We start from the raw sequence: 22,291 nt of genomic DNA, 5'->3' as shown, positions 1-22,291 counted from the left end.
AATACAAGACATGATAAACCCCCTCTCTCTTTTCTTCATTTATCTCTTTTCTTCTTCAATAATAATAAAAATTTAAAACAAAAGAATAAGAAGAAGGAGAAAGAGGAGGAGGAGGAGGAGGAGGAGAGGGAGAAGAAGAGAAAGAAAATGATCTGTCTGATAGATACATAGAAATTTTTAAAAATATACTGATTTTATGTACAGTGAATAAGATGGGTAAATATCAGTTAGAACTCATAGAACAAAAGTATATTTAAAGTTGGTGGAATAAAGATTTTCAAAGATTACTATGAATGAAAGAATTATTGAAAGAAAGGTAATATGTTGAATTCTCGAGACAGGTAGCACAGTATTACTAAGGGCAATGTACTAAACCACATGAAACAAATAAGAAGAGATATTAGTGACTGTCTGCATTTAGGTAACCAAAAAATTACCTAAGTATGGGAGAGAGGAATCAAGGTTGGACAATAGTTCAGTTAAAGGGGAAAGAAGGGCGGGGCCATGGCAAGAAGCCGGAAGCAGCCGCGGCCCCACCTAGGAGACAGGGCGGGCGTTAAAACTCTTGTGGCATTATCCTTCACTGGGGCTCTTGGGCTGACTTTTCTTATGCTGGGATGTGCCTTAGAGGATTACGGTGTTTACTGACCCTTGTTTGTCCTGATATTACACGTCATCTCTCCCATCCCCTATTTCATTGCCAAACGAGCAACGTATGACGCCTATGCAGCAAGTAGTGCCTGTTGGGAACTGGCTTATTTTTTCACTACCGGAATTGTTGTTTCTGCCTTTGGATTTCCTGTTATTCTTGCTCGTGTGGCTGTGATCAAATGGGGAGCCTGTGGCCTGGTGCTGGCAGGCAATGCAGTGATTTTCCTTACAATTCAAGGTATTTTTCCTTGTATTTGGAAGAGGAGATGATTTTAGCTGGGAGCAGTGGTAGCACGTGCTTTATTCTGAAAAAATGCATTTAATTTCTTAGAATTCATACTGTATGTATATGTGTGCACATGTGGCCTTTTACTATGAAATTTCATATGCGGTTTTTTTATACCTTTGTAATCATGTTCACTTTAAGGAGGACTACATGGGGAAAAGGTTAGTTTTATTCCCAGCCAGTAGATCTCTCCATTTACTCAAGTTGAATTATGTTATTTGTTTAGCTGTTCATATAGTCACGGTGCTCTCAGAAAACATGTTAACTCAGTCTTGTAGACAGTTGCTCACTCAGTGTGCTGCATCTCCACCTTTTCCCCGGGGACGTGCTAGAGTGGGCACATTGCACTGGGGCTGTCTCAGTTCTGCTCAGGACTTCCAAGAAATACCTGTGGCCCAGAGAGACAGAGGCGGCTCCCTCTTTATGTTGCGGACTCTTGCTTCTCCAAGTGTGGTGCATAGACCAAGATCATTAGCATCTCGAAGCGTGGTGCATAGGAGCTTATTACAAATGCAGAGTCTGGGGCCCCATCCTCAACCTAATACATTTTGATGAGACCCCAAGTGAATCGCAGGCACATTAAGTCTGAGAAGCGCTGTCATGAAGGAAGAAGCATTGCCTTCCCCTTGGCTGAACCCCTTAGCCTCTCTGGGCATTAGCTGCTTGTAAAAACTGTTTCCCCTGCCCCTCATATGTTGAGGCCTACTTCAGACTATCCTTGGTATTTGTGAAATGTCCAAACCTATAATTTATAGCCTGTTCCTCAAATTTGTGAAGTGTTCTCAGTAGGGAACAGCTATGGCTTCACATTGTCTGAAAGGCAGTGGCTGCCTTCACAGTGCTGGGGGGACAGATCCCCCACTGGGAGGCAGGGGAGGGAGGCTGGGCTGGAACTGGCCCCTGCTTTAGCAGGATGGGGAAGAATGGATAAGTAATGCTGTTTAATTTCCCTTCATCCTCTGACCTTTCTCCCCAGCTCCTTCCCTATGCTTCTCCCCACACACCCTCACCAGCCCCTCCAGCCCCCCAAACACACACACTCCCAGCAGTTCCCATTTGCCCTAACTTCTTCATGGCTCGGCTTCTCCTTCCTATAGAGACGTGGAGCCAAGTAAGCAAGCAGAGGGTGAGCTGCTTAATCTTATTTACATGCGATATACTTATTGTCCTTCATGCCCTGTAGGACTTTTAAAATATATATATATATATATATATATATATATATATAAAACACTTTATGCCACTTTTAAATGAGTCATTGAGAATTCATTTCATGCTGGGTCCTGTAATCATAGGTTTTCTAGATCAACTTTTTGTCCAAGACCTATCGAGAAAGGGAAATATGGGAACTAGAACCACGTGTAGAATATAAGCAATGATTTTAAAGCACTGTTAATGTGTGATAACTGACATACATTGAAAACACTGAAACCTTGAAGTTTGTAACTCCTTCATATTCTGTAATGATGCTGGGATCAGAAGACAAGAGTAATACCTAAAAGGATAATGTGCAAAGTGATATTTTAGCCTTGTGCATGATTTTATGTTTTCAATGTACTATGTATGTATAGAACTGTTAAAGTTGTTATTTCCAATATGTATATTAGAAAAATTATATAGACACTTTATAATTTTAACAAGCATTTTTAATAACACTTGCACTTACTGTATTGTAATAAATTTCACTTTTTAACAGAAAAGAAAAGTTTAATTTTAAAAGTTTTTATTCTGATGTCACCTTGCTTAAAAGGTAACAAAAATATGAAAATTTCTTGGTGTTCTGAAATGTGCGGTTGTGAGCAATAATCTGTCCTGCATTAGAATAATAGCAATAAGTTGTAAGATACCATTTTGGATGTGTAGTTGGCTTGGAATAGCTTTTCTTTTCCTAAGATGGAGATACTGTTTAATTTATACTACCTTTTGCAAAAATGCCCTTGTTGCTTATACACATTTAAATAACCAAGGTAGCCTTAATGTGTAGCCTTAAAGCATTGCCTCTTGAGTGTATTTCCAGAATGATATAAAGTACTTGCATATAGAATATTTGTAGTTATTCCCTACTAATGGAATGGTTTATCAAAGTGATAGATTATTGGATTTTCTATATGTCTGAAACAGAGGCATTTATTCTACAGCACCTAAGTATCATTAAAGTAATAAATGTCTGTAGGGAAAATAAATAAATAAAGGGGAAAGAAAATAAGTGCTGTACGGATTATAGGTTCCCTCAGTGGGGAGGTGGTTAACACAAAGTGAATTATGGGAGTCTGAACAAGGGTATTGATGGTTTCTCTTCACTCCTCCAGCTCAACTACTTTCAGGTTATTACCCTCGGTATTTTTACATTAATATAAAATTCATTTTTTAAATGATAGGAATGGATTTAGTGGAGAGGAGCTTCATGTTAAGCACTCCAGTTTATTAATTAAAAATTAACTTGTTTGATTTTGTATTACTTATTTCAGTTGATAATCTCTTAAAGTAGCACATCTACTTATTACACACATACATTATTTTTTATGCATTACAAAAGATAACCTAGTTTTCTTTTGGCAATGATCACAGAGAAGTTAAAGTTTAACTCGACAAAATCATTACTGTTATAAAAAGGGAAGCATTTGGTCTAATCAGAAGGTTTTACAGAAAATAAATATTTCTTTCACAAATTCATCTCTTGATATATGCTGCATGGCAAAACAAAATTAAGTCAACAAACTTATAACTTCCTAGGTACAAAACATTTTGAGAGCTACATTATAGTTAAAAAGAACTCTTGGAAGTCAATTCTTCATGGGTCTCACGCTTATGTATATCTTGTAAGCAGAAGCACTGACTGCCTTTGTTCTGGGCTATCATTTCAAGAAGGTTTACATAGTGAACAGACATGGAAAACAGAAACAATATCTTTCTCTCAAGTTTAATGTTCCTCTTGGGTGACACAATGCATTGTGTGTGCTGATGTCACTTGTCCCCTCTTTATGTCACCCTGAACAAATTGGAGACTGGGGAAGAGGCAAAGGAAAATGCTGATATTCTGGCTATTGCTATCGTGGTAAGTAATAGAATTCTTTGTCTCTGACTGAGAAGGCCTGTGTCTTCTGCCAGCATCCATGAAACTGTGGCAGGCTTACTTGTTAGCTGGAAAGTTGGAAAGTAAGGTAGAATCCCAGACCCTTCACAGCTCTCAGGAACATATAAAACAGAACTGCTGCCTTTAAAAGGGGGTCAGTCTACTTAGGGAGAACACTGATGGAATAAATCAGAGCATACATATAAAAAATAAAACATTTCATAGCACATAAAATTTGATCCAAAACATATGAAATATTAATTTGAATGTGATCTTCTGAATAAATTAATGTTAAAACTTTTAATTCTAAGATGATTTACTTATAATAGTGATTCCTTAACTCAGTTATATAAATCTTTGGAGAGCTACATATAGTGAAAGGCTACTGTCAAATGTACAGTCTTCTAATTAAAAAAAAAAAAAAGAAGTCCATATTTTCTGAAACCACCCCCAAAGGAAGATAATATATACATAATTAACCATAGCTTCTTACAAATACCTCTCCCAGGGCTGCTGGTATTTAAAATTCCACAAATTGAAAGCATTTTCCATTAAAAAATAATAACCCTAGAAGGCTATAATAAGAAAGATCAATAATAACAAGTGTTGGTCTGGAGAAATTGGAATCATCGTATACTGTTGGTGGCAATGTAAAGTTGTGCAGACAGTTTGGAAAACAGTTTGAATGTTCTTCAAAAAGTTCAAACATAAAATTGTTTTCATATGATTTAGCAATTCCACTCCTGGTTATACATCCAAGAGAATTCAAAGCACGTATCCACACACAAAAAGACTTGTACATAAATGTTAATATTAGCATTATTCATAATAGCCAAAAAGCAGGAAAAATGTCTACCAATTAATGAATGGATAAACCAAATATGGGATGTCCACATAATGGGAAATTATTTGGCAATAAAAAGGAATGAAATACTGATACATGCTGCCACATGTAACAATGAACCTTGAGAATATTATACTAAGTGAGAGAAACCAGTCACAAAAGACAGCATATTGTATTGATATTATTCTATTTATATATGCATTATATTGTATTGCACTATTCCATTTAAAAATGTCCAGAATAGAGAAATCCATAGAATCAGAAAGTAAATTAGTAGTTGCAAGGTAGCCTTCCCTGACCCCTTTCCTAAAAAGTGGGTTAGTCTCTTCCTAAGTGACTCATAGCCTCTATATTTATCTCTATTGTGTATTTTCTACATGGTGCTACAAATGCCTTTAAGCAATTTGAGTACTGAGACTGTTTCATGTTATGCTGCCGAATCTTCAGTATTTAAAACCATTCATTCATTCAATACATAGTTTTGAGTAGCTACTATATGCCAAGCAATAAGGACACAGCATAAACAAATCAAGATTTCTGCTTTGTGGAATTTATATTGTAATAGGATACATAGTAAGTTCTCAACAAGGATTTGTTTAATAGAAGAATGAATGTGAAAACTATTTTTTTAAATCTTAGAATCAACTGACAATCCATAAAAGAAGGACTACATTTACAATAAAATGCTAAAAGGAAGTGAACACTTTGTCTTTCTGAGTTTATACTTCTCAGGGTCTAACAGATTCAATAATAATTTTGACCAACACATGGATGTCAACCCTCTTACTAAATTTATTCCATCACACAGTATTAAAAGCATCATTCTAGATTTAATTAATCCCATTCACAAATAGTGATAAGAAGCATTCAAGCCATTAAAATGAAAGTGATAACCCAGAGGCAAAATAAAAATCTACTTGGATGATCTGCATAATTAAACTTACATTACCTCTAAAATAACAAAACATGTAGAGTGTGCATTCAGTACTTAGTTATAAAGTAATCTAGTTAGGGACTTATAAACATCCTATTAAAATTAACTATAGCACTAACTGATTTAATGCAATATGTAAAACCACAATTGTTTCAGCACTTATGGCATAACGATGCTTCATCTACAGTGAGTGAAGCCAACATACATACACAATTCATTAAGTGCATTTTGTTAACTTGAATGTAGTCATGATTACCCATCTCTTATGTAGTAAAATAAGATTAGCATATTGGGATTATCAATTTTATTTTTCTGTAATCTGCTAAGATTGGGAATTCGATTAAATAAACTGTATGGCTCTTTTAAATCTACAATCTATGATTCTATAAATTCAGTTGAGCTATTCTGACCTATATGTTTTCACATTTTAGAAGTACATATTTTTTTTAGGATAGCATTTTTAGCACTTTCTTCTGCAGACCACTATTGTCCTACAAAAATATTAAAAACTGGTTTATAGTGGGGAGAAGGGGAAGTCAAAGAAATTTGGGTAATATTAGATTTAAAAAGTTAAAGTGGTTAATTTATTGAATGATTTCTCAGATCCTTATCATCTGACAGATTCTCAAGTAGGGGAAGAGAGTATCCCGTTCAACTATAGGATCCCTTTTTTTTTTTTTCTTTTAAACATACCCATAGGCATTCCACAAAACTCACTTTGGGGGGCTTCCCTGGTGGCACAGTGGTTGAGAATCTGCCTGTCAATGCAGGGAACATGGGTTCAATCCCTGTTCCAGGAAGATCTCACATGCCGTGGAGCAACAAAGCCCGTGCACCACAACTACTGAGCCTGCGCTCTACAGCCCGCAAGCACAACTACTGAGACCGCATGCCACAACTAGTGAAGGCCTCGTGCCTAGAGCCCGTGCTCCGCAACAAGAGAAGCCACCGCAGTGAGAAGCCCACGCATCGCAACGAAGAATAGCCCCTGCTCGCCGCAACTAGAGAAAGCCTGCGAGCAGAAACGAGGACCCAACGCAGCCAAAAATTAATTAATGAATTAATTAATTTTTAAAAACCCCTCACTGTGGTACACTGCTGATTTATCTGAAAATTTTCTAAGTAGAAAATATTGAACATAAATCTTTTACAATACTTATTCTCTTTAGACTATAATAAATTTAAGCTTCAATAGGTGCGGTTTTATGATTTAGACGAGAGTCGCAAACCTTTCTGTAGAGGCCAGAGAGTAAGTATTTTTGTTGGACATATGGTCTCTGCTCTGACTACTCAACTCATCTGTATCATGAAAGTAGCCATAGACATTAAGTAAATGAATGGGCATAGTTATGTTAGAATAAAACTTATTTTCAAAAACAAGAAGTGGGCCATAGTTTGCCAATCTCTGTTTTAAACAGTGGAAATTGATTCCAAAATAAAAGTTTAAATCTGTTGTAAGAAACTACATTAAGCTACCTGTTGACAGCTAAGAATAAATTAATTATGGTTCTATTTAATTCAGATTTCTGGCCTTAAAATATCCTTTTAAATCAATCTTAATATTATATGTTTTGCTCAAAAAGTGATACTTTCTTATAAACATAGGTCATTGTGTTGTTGAACTATTGGTCTTTTCTGAATTCAGTAAAGAACAGGAGAACAGATGGCGACGTTTTATATTAAATGTTAATATATTCCAAGTTAGATGTACACTAGGTTTAAGAGTTCCCATTATGTTCCCAAAACATCATATTAAAAAAAAAAAAAAAGATTCCTGTCTACAAATGTTTATTTCACAAGCAAGAGGATTTTTGCCTTAGACCACCTGGCATGTGTGTACTTTTCAAACCCTCCACTTCTTAAAGATGTATGAAATAATGTCATATTGTTTCATGAACCATTTGAAAAGATTTATTCACATTTTATTTCATTTATTTATCTATTTTTATCTAGGACTCTTTCCTTGAACCATTTTCAGCTCTTATCCAAACAGCATGCTTTTATCCTGGAAGGTGGAAAAATATAACAGTACTTCAGTTCTCTAAGGTGCTCCCCTCCTGTGGTACTGATAAGAGCTGCTACTGAAAACATTTAAGATTCTGTATCAAAGATAGGACAAGACACAGCAGTTAGTCTAAGAGAAGGGCAAGTGAGCAGTATGGTAGTAAGCGGGTTAATAGGAAAACTAGGGCACTGAGGAGGATCATCCTTCAAAATAGAGCAATCTCATCACACTGACAGGTGCCATCAAAATTCTTACAACTGGGCTGTTGCTGGCAGTACCCACTACCGTCTCACTGTCCCAAATCTGCGGTCACCTGTTGCTCCACAAATGAGATAGATGTTAAACAGAAACTTACACTCTGCTATTCTTTGAACCTTATTCACACTAAATTTTACAAATCAATTATATTCTATGACAAAAAAAGGAAGTTATTAATTTCTAACCATTTAAACCAGACCATTTATATTTTTGCAAGCTCTTATTCAAGAGAAGGAAAACACTGCCTATACTACTTACAGCTCTAGAATATTATCCTTACAGATATTCAGTAAACAAATATACTGAGAAATTAAAATGTATTTTCTATTAAACAGAGTACTTAAAACATATGACTAAACTAATAGTTGACTCTATGATTTAAGCACTTTACATGCTAAGAAGCAATTGTCAGGAATGTTAGAGTTATATATGGTGATATTTCAAGGTGATGATTTCATTGCAACAAGCATTGTTTTTTGGTCAGCAAGTGTCCTGATGTAAAATAACAACTACTGATAAAAATAAATGTTCTACATACACTGCAGTTATGAAACTTGGTCCACTAGAATTATTCTCCCTCCACCAGGCTGTGGATGTGAATGTGACTAATTTGGCAGGATGCCATTCTATTTTTTAAAATAAACTTCTTGATATCAAGTTTAAAAAATTATTATTAAAAATTGGTATATTTGTTTTAGAAGAAGATTGCTATGAATCAACTCTAATAAATATAGTCTTTTTGAAATTTAAAGATTCACATATTTGAGAAATTATTAAGTGAAAAAATATTTTTAGAAAAATTGTTAAAATGCTAAATCTATTTGTTACTAAACTTATGTATATGGAAGAAATATATCTTGCATTTGTCTGCTTTTTCCTTTCCAACTAAAATTTGAATTGTCAAATAAAACTAAAATAATTGTACTGCATAAAAAACAACTATAAACATATTAATGTTTTAAATCACTACCTGGGAAAAGAACTGCATCAACAAATTTACTTTAAGAATGCATAAGAAAAAATTTATTCCACCCTATAATTATGGGAGGCTTAGAACAATAGACACTAAATTATATTTTATTAAATTGACCTAAAATATAAGATGCTGGCAAAGTGTCTCTATCCTGAATTAAAATATAGGTTGTTCAGGATAAAATCTATTGGATTTTTTTAAAACATTTTCTGTAATTTTAAAAATGAGGTATTTTCATAAGTAATGCCTTATATGATAAAGAGTAACTTTTATTAATTCGACATCTTTTACCTGTCATAAATAAGAAATATTACATAGAAAAAAGATGGAGATTCTAAAAACAACATTGCTTAAAATTTCATAATTTAATAATACTGACATTTCATCAGATTCAGTTTCCTGATGCAGAGTTGCTATACTCTGTAAAGTGGAAAGCATGGTAGGCAAAGAAATGTAGTTAAACTGAATGTATATAACTGAATAATATGTCTTTGGCAGTTTCATTAACATATAAAGCTTTACATAAAGGTCTCCAGTATATTAGTAAATATATAATTTCTGAATATCTAGAAAGAAGAGATTGCTAAAATATAGGATGAACTCATTCTGAAAGACTCTAAATGTCCTTTTTAAAAAAAATTTTCATAAAACTATTTAATTGGATAAAAAGGATGCTGTAGATGCTGTACCTAGGGGTTTCAGCAAGAAATTTGATATTTTCTTGTCATGTGATATCTTTGTGGACAAAATGGAAAAATGAGACCCAAATGATAAAACAATAAGGAAAATTTCTATGTTATTGAGTGCTGGTGTTGACATGTCAAGCCAGAGAAAGGCCTCTATTGCTGTAGTTCTTAGATTGTGGAGAAAGGGGGAAATGCATATCAGAAACACAGAGACTACTTTTCAAAACATACATGCCAGGGCCACCTTGTTGGGCAACAACATAACCCTAAATTTGTGTACACAAAATATCAGAGCTTTAAATGTTCATTGATGACAATAATATAAAATATGTAAATAAATGAAGAAATTTACCAGGTTTATGACCTGACAGACACAACACTTTTACCATTTCAAATCTGCCAAAACTGCGCTGTATATTCAACACAATCCCAATCAAAATCCTAATGGGCTATGTTGTAGAAATTGGCAAGTTTATTCTAAAATTTATACTGAAAATCGAACGTCATTAAAAGGTCAACATAATTTTAAAAGATAAAAAGAAATTTAGAGTACTAACATTTCCTCATTACAAGACTTACAAGAAGCCAGTGTAATCAACATAGCTATACTGCTGTAAGAATAAACAAATGGATGACTAAAACAGAATACAGCCCAGTTAATAGACTGACCCTTATATGATTAATTAATTTTCAACAATGGTGCCAAGGCGAGTAAATAATGAAAGCAAAATCTTTCCACCAAATCTTATTGGCCAACTTGACAGCCACAAAGGAAAAAAAAAAATACAAAACTTGCTTTACACTTATTGTGTCAATAAGCACATAAGATGCTCAAAATTATTGATTACAAGGGAAATGCAAATTTAAACTACACTGAGGGGAGATTTGTTCAAGATACCACAGTAGAAGGACATGCTCTCACTCCCTCTTGAAAGAACACTGGAACCACAACTAACTGCTGAACAATCATCTACAGGAAGACACTGGAACTCACCAAGAAAGATACACCACATCCAAAGACAAAGGAGAAGCCACAATGAAACGGTAGGAGGGGCACAATCACAATAAAATCAAATCCCATAACTGCTGGGTGGGTGACTCACAAACTGGAGAACACTTTTACCACAAAGGTCCATCCACTGGAGTGAAGGCTCTGAACCCCACGGCAAGATTCCGAATCTGGGGGTCTGGCAATGGGAGGAGGAATTCCTAGAGAATCACACTTTGAAGGCTAGCAGGATTCGATTGCAGGACTTCGACAGGACTGGGGGAAACAAAGACTCCACTCTTGGAGTGCACACACAAAGTAGTGTGCGCATCGGGACCCAGGGCAAGGAGCAGTGACCCCATATGGGACTGAACCAGACCTACCTGATACTGTTGAAGGGTCTCCTGCAGAGGGAGGGGATCACTCTCTCTCATGGTGAGGACAAGGAAACTGGCAGCAGAAGTTCTGGGAAGTACTCCTTGGTGTCAGCCCTCCCAGAGTCCACCATTAGCCCCAACAAAGAGCCTGGGTAGGCTCCAGTGTTGGGTCGCCTCAGGCCAAAAAACCAACAGAGAGGGGATCCAGCCCCACCCATTAGCAGACAAGCGGATTAAAGTTTTACTGAGCTCTGCCCACCAGAGCAACACCAGCTCTACCCACCACCAGTCCCTCCCATCAGGAAACTTCCACAGATCTCTTAGATAGACTCATCCACCACAGGGCAGACAACAGAAGCAAGAAGAACTACAATCCTGCAACCTGTGGAACAAAAACCACATTCAGAAAGAGAGACAAAATGAAAAGTCAGAGGACTATGTACCAGATGAAGGAATAAGATGAAAGCCCAGAAAAACACTAAATGAAGTGGAGAAAGGCAACCTTCTAGAAAAAGAATTCAGAATAATGATAATGAAGATGATCCAGGACCTCGGAAAAACAATGGAGGCAAAGATCGAGAAGATGCAAGAAATGTTTAACAAAAATCTAGAAGAATTAAAGAACAAACAAAGAGAGATGAACAATACAATAACTGAAACGAAAACTAAACTAGAAGGAATCAATAGCAGAATACCTGAGGCAGAAGAACGGATAAGTGACCTGGAAGACAGAATGGTGGAATTCACTGCCATGGAACAGAATAAAGGAAAAAGAATGAAAAGAAATGAAGACAGCCTCTGGGACAACATTAAACGCAACAACATTCTCATTCTAGGGGTCCCAGAAGGAGAAGAGAGAGAGAAAGGACATGAGAAAATACTTGAAGAGATCATAGTCGAAAACTTCCCTAACATGGGAAAGGAAATAGCCACCCAAGTCCAGGAAGCAGAGAAAGTCCCAGGCAGGATAAACCCAAGGAGAAACATGCCAGGACACATAGTAATCAAATTGGCAAAAATTAAAGACAAAGAAAAATTATTGAAAGAAACAAGGGAAAAATGACAAATAACATACAATGGAACTCCCAACAGGTTAACGGCTGATTTCTCAGAAGAAACTCTACAAGCCAGAAGGGAGTGGCATGATATATTTAAAGTGATGAAAGGGAAGAACCTACAACCAAGATTACTCTACCCGGCAAGGATCACATTCAGATTCAATGGAGAAATCAAAATCTGTACAGACAAACAAAAGCTAAGAGATTCAGCACCACCAAACCAGCTCTACGACAAATGCTAAAGGAACTTATCTAAGTGGGGAACACAAGAGAAGAAAAGGACCTACAAAAACAAACCCAAAACAATTAAGAAAATGCTCATAGGTACATACATATCGATAATTACCTTAAACGTGAATGGATTAAATGCTCCCACCAAAAGACACAGGCTGGATGAATGGATACAAAAACAAACCCCATATATATGCTGTCTACAAGAGACTCACTTCAGACCTAGGGACACATACACACTGAAAGTGAGGGGATGGAAAAACATACTCCATGCAAATGGAAATCAAGTGAAAGCTGGAGTACCAATACACATGTCAGATAAAATGACTTCAAAATAAAAAATGTTACAAGAGACATTACAAGAAAGGACACTATAATGATCAAGTGATCAAATCAAGAAGAAGATATAACAATTATAAGCACATATGCATGCAACATAGGAGCACCTCAATACATAAAGCAACTGTTAACAGCTATAAAAGAGAAAATCAACAGTAACACAATCATAGTAGGGGACTTTAACACCTCACTTACACTAATGGACAGATCATCCAAACAGAAAATTAATGAGGAAACACAAGCTTTAAATGACACAGTAGACCAGATAGATTTAATTGATATTTATAGGACATTCAATCCAAAAACAGTAGATTACACTTTCTTCTCAAGTGCACATGGAACTTTCTCCAGGATAGATCACATGCTGGGTCACAAATCAAGCCTCAGTAAATTTAAGAAAATTGGAATCATATCAAGCATCTTTTCTGACCACAACACTATGAGATTAGAAATCAATTACAGGGGAAAAAATGTAAAAAACACAAACACATGGAGGCTAAACAATACGTTACTAAATGACCAAGAGAACACTGAAGAAATCAAAGAGGAAACGAAATAATACGTAGAGACAAATGACAATGAAAACATGACGATCCAAAACCTATAGGATGTGGCAAAAGCAGTTCTAAGAGGGAAGTTTATAGCTATACAAGCCTACCTCAAGAAACAAGAAAAATCTCAAATAAACAATCTAAACTTACACCTAAAGGAACTAGAGAAAGAAGAACAAACAAAACCCAAAGTTAGCAGAAGGAAAGAAATAAAGATCACAGCAGAAATAAATGAAATAGAAACAAAGAAAACAATAGCAAAGATCAATAAGATGAAAAGCTGGTTCTTTGAGAAGAGAAACAAAATTGATAAGCCATTAGCCAGACTCATCAAGAAAAAGAGGGAGAGGACTCACATCAATAAAATTAGAAATGTAAAAGGAGAAGTTACAAAACAAACTGCAGACATACAAAGCATCCTAAGAGACTACTACAAGCAACTCTATGTCAATAAAATGGACAACCGGGAAGAAATGGACAAATTCTTAGAAAGCTATGACCTTCCAAGACTGAACCAGGAAGAAATACAAAATATGAACAGACCAATCACAAGTAATGAAATTGAAATTGTGATTACAAATCTTCCAGCAAACAAAAGTCCAGGACCAGATGGCTTCACAGGTGTATTCTATCAAACATTTAGAGAAGAGCTAACACCCATCCTTCTCTAATTCTTCCAAGAAATTGCAGAGGAAGGAACACTCTGAAACTCATTCTATGAGGCCACCATCACCCTGATACCAAAAACAGACAAAGATAGTACAAAAAAGAAAATTACAGACCAATATCACTGATGAATATAGATGAAAAAATCCTCAACAAAATACTAGCAAACAGAATCCAACAACATATTAAAAGGATCATACACCATGATCAAGTGGGATTTATCCCAGCGATGCGAGGATTATTCAATATACTCAAATCAACCAATGTGATATACCATATTAACATATTGAAGAAGAAAAACAATATGATCATCTCAATAGATGCAGAAAAAACTTTTGACAAAATTCAACACCGATTTATGATAAAAACTCTCCAGAAAGTGGGCAAAGAGGGAACCTACCTCAACATAATAAAGGTCATATACGACAAACCCACAGCAAACATCATTCTCAATGGTGAAAAACTGAAACATTTCCTCTCAGATCAGGAACAAGACAAGGATGTCCACTCTCACCACTATTATTCAACATAGTCTTGGAAGTCCTAGCCATGGCAATCAGAGAAGAAAAAGAAATAAAAGGAATACAAATTGGAAAAGAAGAAGTAAAACTGTCACTGTTTGCAGATGACATGATATTATATATAGAGAATCCTAAAGATGCCACCAGAAAACTACTAGAGCTAATTAATGAATCTGGTAAATTGCAGGATACATAACTAATGCAGAGAAATCTCTTGCATTCCTATACACGAATGATGAAAAATCTGAAAGAGAAATTAAGGAAACACTCCCATTTACCATTGCCACAAAAAGAATAAAATACCTAGGAATAAAGCTACCTAAGGAGACAAAAGACCTGTATGCAGAAAACTATAAGACACTGATGAAAGAAATTAAAGATGATACAAATAGATGGAGAGATATACCATGTTCCTGGATTGGAAGAATCAACATTGTGAAAATGACTCTACTACCCAAAGCAATCTACAGATTCAATGCAATCCCTATCAAATTACCAAAGGCATTTTTTACAGAACTAGAAGAAAAAAATCTTAAAATTTGTATGGAGACACAAAAGACCCCAAATAGCCAAAGCAGTCTTGAGGGAAAAAAACGGAGCTGGAGGAATCAGACTCCTTGACTTCAGACTATACTACAAAGCTACAGTAATCAAGACAATATGGTACTGGCACAAAAACAGAAACATAGGTCAATGGAACAAGATAGAAAGCCCAGAGATAAACCCATGCACCTATGGTCAACTAATCTATGACAAAGGAGGCAAGGATATACAATGGAGAAAAGACAGTCTCTTCAATAAGTGGTGATGGGAAAACTGGACAGCTACATGTAAAAGAATGAAATTAGAACACTCCCTAATACCATACACAAAAATAAACTCAAAGTGGATTGGAGACCTAAATATAAGACTGGACACTGTAATATTCTTAGAGGAGAACATAGAACACTCTTTGACATAAATCACAGCAAGACCTTTTTTGATCCACCTCCTAGAGTAATGGAAATAAAAACAAAAATAAACAAATGGGACCTAATGAAACTTAAAAACTTTTGCACAGCAAAGGAAACCATAAACAAGACAAAAGGACAACCCTCAAAATGGGAGAAAATATTTGCAAACAAATCAATGGACAAAGGATTAATCTCCAAAATATATAAAAGCTCATGCAGCCCAATATTAAAAAAACAAACAACCCAATCCACAAATGGGAAGAAGACCTAAATAGATATTTCTCCAAAGAAGACATACAGATGGCCAAGAAGCACATAAAAACCTGCTCAAAATCACTAATTATTAGAAAAATGCAAATCAAAACTACAATGAGGTATCACCTCACACCAGTTAGAATGGGCATCATCAGAAAATCTACAAACAGCAAATTCTGTAGAGGGTGTGGAGAAAAGGGAACCGTCTTGCACTGTTGGTGGGAATGCAAGTTGTTACAGCCACTATGGAGAACAGTATGGAGGTTCCCTAAAAAACTAAAAATAGAATTACCATATGACCCAGTGATCCCACTACTGGGCATATACCCAGAGAAAACCATAATTCAAAAAGACACATGCACCCCAATGCTCATTGCAGCACTATTTACAATAGCCAGGTCATGGAAGCAACCTAAACGCCCATCAACAGATGAATGGATAAAGAAGAGGTGGTACATATATACAATGGAATATTACTCAGCCATAAGAAGGAACGAAATTGGGTCATTTGTTGAGACATGGATGGATCTAGAGACTGTCATACAGAGTGAAGTAAGTCAGAAAGAGAAAAACAAATATCATATATTAACGCATATATGTGGAACCTACAAAAATGGCACAGATGAACCGGTTTGCAGGGCAGAAATTGAGACACAGATGTACAGAACAAACGCATGGACACCAAGGGGGTAAAGCGGCTGGGGGTGGGGGTGGTGGTGGGATGAATTGGGAGATTGGTATTGACATGTATACACGGATGTGTATAAAATGGATGACTAATAAGAACCTGCTGTATAATAAAATAAATAAAATAAAATTCAAAAATTCAAAAAAAGAGAGAAAAACTTAACAACAATAAAACCATACAACCTGATTCAAAATGAACAAAAGACTTGAACAGATATATGTCCAAAGAAGAGATACAAATGGCCAATAAGCACATGAAAAGAAGCTCAGCTTCACCAATCATTAGGGAAATGCAAATCAAAACTGCAATGAGATACCACCTTTCACCCATTAGGATGGCTACTATCAAAAAGTAGAATATGAGTGTTTACAAGGACATGGAGAAATTGGGACCCTGGTGTACTACTGGTGGAAATTGGTACAGTCACTATGGAAAACAGTATGGTGTTTCCTCAAGTAATTAAAGATAGAATTACTATATGATCCAGCAATTCTGCTTCTGCAGATATACCCCAAAGAACTGAACGTAGGATCACAAAAAGATATTTGAGACCCATGTTCACCCATGTTCATAGCAGCACTATTCGTAATAACTAAACCATGGAAGCAACTCAAGGGTCCATCAGTGGATGAATGGATAAGCAAAATGTGGATATACATGCAATGGAATATTGTTCAGTCTTAAAAAGGAAGGAGATTCTGCAGTATGTTTATAACATGGATGAACCTTGGGGACATTATGCTAAATGAAATTAGCCAGTCAGAAAAAGGTACATACTGTATGATCCCACTTATATGAGGTACTTAGAATAGTCAAAATCATAAAGACAGAAAGTAGACTGGTGGTTACCAGGGGCTGGGGGCAAGGAATAACGGGGAGTTATTGTTTAATGGGTATAGAGCTTCAGTTTCACAAGATGAAAACAGTTATGGGGATGGACAGAGGTGATTTTTGCACAACGATGTGAATGTATTTGATACTGCTGAACTGTACACTTAAAAAATGGTTAAGATGGGAAAAAAATTGTTTATCATGAAATATATCAAATACAAAGTGTAAATAAAATACATATGTATAAAAAAAACTACAATGAGTACACAAATATTAGAATTTTAAAATAAAGACTGATGATAGAAGTGTTTCAATGATGTGGGGCAAGGAGACTACCAAACATTACTGGTGGGAGTGTAATATGGTACAACCACTGTGAAAATCAGATTGGCATTTTCTTATAAAGTTAAACATACACTTACTATATGACCCAGCAATTCTACTCCTAAGTGTTTGCTAAGGAGAAAGAAAACCTGTGTTTACGAAAAGACTTGTATGTGAGCATTCACCTCAAGTTGATTCAAAATAGCCCCAAAGTGGAAAAAATCAAAATGCCAATCATTTGAAGGATGGATAAGCAAACAGTGGCATGTGTGTATAATGGAATATATTGAGCAATAATCAGAAATGAATTAATGATACACACATCAACGCAAATAAATTCTAAAACCAAGCTGTGCGAAAGATGCCAGGCATGAAAGAATATATATGATCTTGTTTTTACGAGGTTTCTAGAGTAGACAAAATAAATTTATAATAATGGTAATTTGACCAGTAGTTTCCTGGGACAGATGGTGATGGGACTGACAGGAAAAGAACATGAGAGAACTTTTTGAAGTGATGGAAATATTCTATATCTTGTTTGTAGTGGTGGTTACACAATTGTGCACATTTGCCAAAGCTCAACAAATTTTACATTTATAATGGGTGCTTTTTATCATATGTAAATGACACCTCAATAAAGTTGATTAAAATGTAAATATGGGATAGGTAATCCTAGCTTCGGTTCATTCCATGTGAAAAATTTCAGCTGGCTTTGCCTGGTTGCATGTTCAATTTGAGCTAGTTACCGAAAAAGATTTCTAAATGTGAGGCTGCCTGAATAGAAATGCAGTAACTACAGGACAAGAGTTAGTACCGCCATGGTCTGACACCAAGTGTCATATTATGTCCAACTCTGTGTGCCTTTAAGAAGGCACTCCACACTTTGGGAAGATGATGATGTTTTTCATGAGGGATCTCAAAAAGAATGTTCAAAGTAGTTGGAATTGCTTCTAGCTTGAGAGAGAGAAGAGAGAACTTGGGATCTTGCAGATGTTCTAGGATACTTAAAGGTTAATGTGGTAGAGACTGCTCGATCATATATTGATTTTCCTCTCTTCTTTATTAACAGAATCTCAATTTCATTGGGTATGACAGTGTGCCCAGGTATAAAAATTCTTTTCTCAATCATTTTAGCTAAGACCAATGAGACTTAAGCAAAAATTGTTGGGCAGAACTTTAAAGACTCTTGAAAGATCAGGCAGACTTTGTGGATGTGAGTATTTCCTCCCCTTCTGTCCCCATGGAGTACTGAAGTTATGGCTGTAACCTCAGCCTCCATCAGCAACCATGAAGAAAAGGCAGAGACTTTGGGTCTATTATCTTTGAGACACTGAATTAATACCAAGCTTTCTATCGGACTTCTCATTTTGTGAGAAAAACAATCCCGCATTCGGACAAGTCCACTGGTGACGGGTTTCTGACATATGGAGAAAAACACAGAGCCCCTAAGTAGGTATGAAGAGTGCATGGATAAATTTACTTTGGCCTCAAAAAGCATAGTGTGAGTGAGCGACTGATAGATAGGTAGGTATTTGGTCAATATAAGGTAAAAATTAATAATAGAGCTTTACAAAAACTGAGCAGGTCTGCTAACAATGTAGTGACTGTTCAGCAGAGGCCGTGGGGCAACATGTCAGCCATGTTAAATGAGGTCTACCTATAAAGCAGTGGATAAGAAATTACGTGAGCTCATTCCTAAGGGTTATTCCTTTAAATTCTACGATACTATGGCTGAGCTTTTTTTAGACTAATTGCTTTTGCCTATTTCATGTTGTGACAAGAATTTGGCCTAAGGAAGTAAAACTCTTTTACCTCAGTGTGGTAATATTTCTTATAAAAATTATTAGGAAACTAGAAGGAACATTTCTGTGAATGCAGTTTTCTAAAGGTCACATAAAACTTCCAGGTATAACAGATTTTGAAAGATGAATGACAGCCACTTTAGTGGTTATCAAATCATTTTCAAAGGACTTGTGCAGCACACAGAATGGTTTCTAAATAATATTATTCATAATATTAATTGATAGTCCCTTCAGAATTCTAAATTCAGCATTTTACAAAGCTTTACAAACGAAGGGGAATTTTTAAGGTAGAGCTAAATGCAGAAAAAAGTAAGAAACAAATTACTGCCAAATGACTATACCTATTATGTGAAATTTTGTTAATATTGTCTAAGCTAAATCATCCTTTTGGGATACTTCATGCCATACTTTTCAAACTATCCTTCACCTTATAACAGTAAATATGGCCCAGTAATTCTCATTTTTAATCGGCAGTGTTGTCAGACATTTCAATGACGCTAGACATAATATTATGACATTGAGGGCCAGAGAGCAAGGGTTCTCTACTTGCTTTCAGCTGAAAGCAAAGAGGTTCTCAAAAGCTGTCAGCCTTTCTTCTTTATGTTCTGAAAGCTGCCTGAACTTGTCAGTTTGCTTTCATGGCACTTTTATGAAATAATGCAAGAAAAAAGTTATCAGAGTGTTCACACTTTTAAATGTTGTTCTTTTGTAATAGGGTAGAAATGTCACAGGACCATAGAATGTTGGAATCAGAAGAGTGTTTAGTTATCATTAATTCTAGTACCCCCATCCTACTTAGGAGGAAAGCTGGAGAGGCCAGAGGACCTCTCCAAGCCACACATGCAGTCAGTAACAGAGCCACTCTAAAAACTGCATGTGACTCTGAGCACCACTTGTCATCTTGCTCGTAACATGCAAATAGATAAAGCTAATTTTTACATAATCCTCTCTATTTATTGGCAATAATTGTAAATTCTAGTCCCTTTTTTTTAACCTTTAAAGCATAACATTAGAAGCAGCCATAGTTAATAATAATTTCAATTTTATGTAGAGTTTTATGGTTCACAAATATGTTTTAAAAAACATGTTTCCAATATTTCATTTTCTTACATTGGGTGCTTTAAAAAGAAATAAAACCCCCAAATCCATTTTATTAAAATTTCATATTGAAAGTCATGGGTAAGAATAATGGCAGATTCTTCCCATTATCTTTGCTCTTCTACTAACATAGCAACCAGATAAATGACTTCCCAGAGAAACAGATAGAATCACATAAGATAAAACATTTTTTCCCCCATTCTGTTCAGGGTTGACGATGAAATATGTCTAAATATTGGAATAATCATTCTTTTATCGTTTGTAATCAGGCTTACTTTGTGCAGTGGCAACATGATCAGGCAAGTAGCTCTCAGATGACATGTGACAATATTAAATTCAATCTTAGCAAGCAGCTCCTCAGTTTCACACTTATGGTGGCTGGATTAACCCAATTATTTTTTTGGAGGTTAAGGGAAACTACATTTGCAGGACATCATCTTTCATAGACCAGGAGCTAGGATTTTGTTATCTCAGTAGAATTTTATGAAGGCAAAAGGATCAGTCAGCTATTTATTAAATTTTAGCACAAATCAGATGAAGAGTTTTGAAGGAAGTAGATATGATTCCCTAACAATGCACTATGAGTTCTTCACTTTGCCCCTCAGAAATGTGTGAAGCTTGGAACTTTCATTTAGCACACCTTTCAGGTAAAATATTTCCAGTGTACCAGTTTCAAGCTCCTGGTTCTAGCAAAGAAGATGTATATCGGCTGCCATCCGTAAAAAAGACTTAACCAAAACCAATTAGAGATTCAAGTTTGTAAAATGTAACCATTTTCATTACAGTAGATTGCAAGTTTATTAGATATTTTAAAAAATTATAATAAATTCCTTTTAAAATACATCAGAGCCTCATCCCTGATCTTTATCTTTTGTAGTTCAGATTTTTTTTGACTGTACAATTTCAAATGCTCTATCCCATGCCACTCAGATGTATATCCACTTTTAGACCCGCTATTTTGATTTTTAGACTAAGAAAGATGACCATACAACATGTTATTTTGACTTGCTGGAATAAGGAAAACTCACAAAATCTAATTTACATAAATTTATCAGGGGTCATGGATGATACAGGTCATGGATGACTTAATCTTTATGAAAATAGAATAGGATTTGGAAACACAAGACTTCTATTCTGCCTCTGCCATTTACCAGTGGTGTGGCCTCATGTGATTTACTATAACTGTGAATCAGGATCAGCATTTCCTATTCTGTAAAATGGGGATAATGACACTTTCTAACTGGGTTTTTGCAAAAATTAAAGTAATGAAATCATGTAATCTGTAGGAATGCCATGTCAATATCAATTTTATATTAATGTATAAAAACAAATTTGCACAGTAACTCATTACTGTAATTAGCCTACAAATACACCTTTTCCTTTGTGATCTAGACTAAAATCTAGAGCAATTCCTGCAAACATTCATGCATAATTTGCAGACAAACTTCCTTTACTTTTCTTCTTAAATACAGTGCTAATGATATGCAATCAAATATGTCTTCCATCTAATTGCCCCAGAAAAAATTTCCAAGTAGTGAATGGAGTAAATCACATGGAAGGCAGTGCTGTACAAAGTGTAATTCTCCTATAGCAGTTTAAGAGAAAGATTATTTCAGTGCACTGAAAATATCAGATTTTCCAACAGAAATGTATTTTCTCCATGTTACCAGATGGAGTCATAGAGAATGTAAGTCAAAAATAGTTCTTAAAAATCACCAGTTTAATTTTTCTCCCATCCAAGATGTCTCCTTATTCTCCCATCCAAGATATGTCTCCTTATTCCAAGATAACTTGTGACATGTCTTTTGAATGCATCATTATACTCATTTTACTGTCATAATACTTTAATTATAATGATACCAATATCAATGTATAATTTGCCCCAAATGTAGGGCACTG

The 22,291-nt window shown here is 35.5% G+C and overlaps 1 protein-coding gene and 1 pseudogene across 10 annotated transcripts in view; one reads left to right on the top strand and one right to left on the bottom strand.

The window, feature by feature from the left end:
• The window catches only part of NAALADL2 (N-acetylated alpha-linked acidic dipeptidase like 2), a 1,495,600-nt gene that overhangs the window by 485,145 nt on the left and 988,164 nt on the right, over positions 1–22,291 (bottom strand). The window lies entirely within an intron of this gene.
• Positions 505–1,011, top strand: LOC132365074 (leptin receptor gene-related protein-like; annotated as a pseudogene).

The sequence above is a fragment of the Balaenoptera ricei genome, chromosome 4 (assembly GCF_028023285.1).
Source record: "Balaenoptera ricei isolate mBalRic1 chromosome 4, mBalRic1.hap2, whole genome shotgun sequence".
Classification (NCBI taxonomy): domain Eukaryota; kingdom Metazoa; phylum Chordata; class Mammalia; order Artiodactyla; family Balaenopteridae; genus Balaenoptera; species Balaenoptera ricei.
The sequence above is the reverse complement of the archived record's forward strand: the minus strand, read 5'-3'. Positions and strand labels throughout refer to the sequence as shown.